The following is a 1,376-nucleotide window of genomic DNA, read 5'->3' as shown; positions in this document are numbered from 1 at the left end:
AAGTGACTTTAAGTCCTGGGGTTTCTGAGCTTCAGGCACAGCTGAATCCAGGTGCCCAGAGGGTGTCTCCATGTCTCTCAACTCCTCATTTTTCCCCACTGGCTCTGTTTTCAGACCCACAGTCGACCAGCTCAACTACCCCTGGAGGCTCCAGCAAAGCTCAGTTCTTCCAGCAAAATTCCTGGAGGGCTTAGGTCATTCGAACCATCCCTGAACCAATCCCTGTGGCCAGGCAAATGGGGCAGTGTGGTCAAACCTGAGTCATGTGACAATCTCTGCATCCTAGAGGTAGGGACAGCCCAGCCTGAACCACATGGGCCAAAAGTGGGAAAGAATGGTCCCCACAGGAAAATCGATTGTAATTACCACCAAAAGACTAGATGTATTAGGTAGGACGTAGGTTTTATAACAGAGATCCACAATAACACCGGCTTAAACAAGATGGAATTTTATCCCTCCCTAACTCCAGATGCCAGAGATCTTGGGCTGATACGGTTAACTGTATGGTTGGGGTGCCCCATAGCTGAGCATTCATTATCCGAGTTGGAAGTAAGAGTTGTTAAAACATGAATATATTTACTACTGTCCTGGCCACTTACTTCATTCCCACTCAAGCATCTCACCCTACCTAGCACCAGCATCTGTCTGCCCCTCCCATCTGCATCTCTTCTGTCTGTCAGGTCTACTTATGCAAGCTGGCAGCAAAGGAAATCTTCCAAGTTGTAGAATTTCATGAAGTTGATGAGAGTTATGTTGGAGAGCTCCTGGGCCCTGCACACAGTGCCTGACAAACCAAGGATCTGTCTATCTGGCTGGGTCAGCCCTGTCTAAATAATGAAAACCCCCAATGTGAAGAAAGATGAACCTGTGCTTTGGAAGAAAATGATCTGAATGTCATAGAACTGAGAGTGGCCCAAAGAACTCAGGGGGATGTGATGAAACATTTTGGTTGTTAGGACCCAGAAGGTTCTAGTAAGGACCATCAGGCAATTTTGTGGGAAAAACTGTGCCTACTCAAATGAACTTTTTGTACTCTAATTGTCTTACTTCATTTTCTGCTGCTACAGCAGAATACCACTCTGGGTAATTTGTAAACAATAGAAATTTATTTGACTCATAATTCTGAAGACTGGGAAGTCCAAGAGTATGGCACCAGCATCTGGTGGGGGCCTTCATGCTGTATCATCCCATGGTGGAAGGCAGAAGGGCAAGACAGCACTAGAAAGTGAGCAAGAGAGAGCTGAACTCACTTTTACAACAAATCCAGCATCTTGATAATGAGCTCACTCCTTCAATAAAGAGATTAATCCATTCACGAGGGTTTTGCCCTTATGACCTAATCACTTCTTTTTTTTTTTTTTTTTTTTTTTTTTTTG

At 44.8% G+C, this 1,376-nt stretch overlaps 1 long non-coding RNA gene across 1 annotated transcript in view; it reads right to left on the bottom strand.

The window, feature by feature from the left end:
* Positions 1–1,087: 1,087 nt before the first annotated feature.
* Positions 1,088–1,376, bottom strand: part of LOC112608974 — a 5,567-nt gene continuing 5,278 nt past the window's right edge. The window contains exon 4 of the long non-coding RNA XR_003116149.1: positions 1,088–1,218. This is a non-coding gene — a long non-coding RNA (uncharacterized LOC112608974). The remainder of the gene's footprint in view (positions 1,219–1,376) is intronic.

The sequence above is a fragment of the Theropithecus gelada genome, chromosome 16 (genome assembly GCF_003255815.1).
Source record: "Theropithecus gelada isolate Dixy chromosome 16, Tgel_1.0, whole genome shotgun sequence".
NCBI classification, from domain to species: Eukaryota; Metazoa; Chordata; class Mammalia; order Primates; family Cercopithecidae; genus Theropithecus; species Theropithecus gelada.
This window is presented reverse-complemented; position numbering and strand designations above follow the sequence as displayed.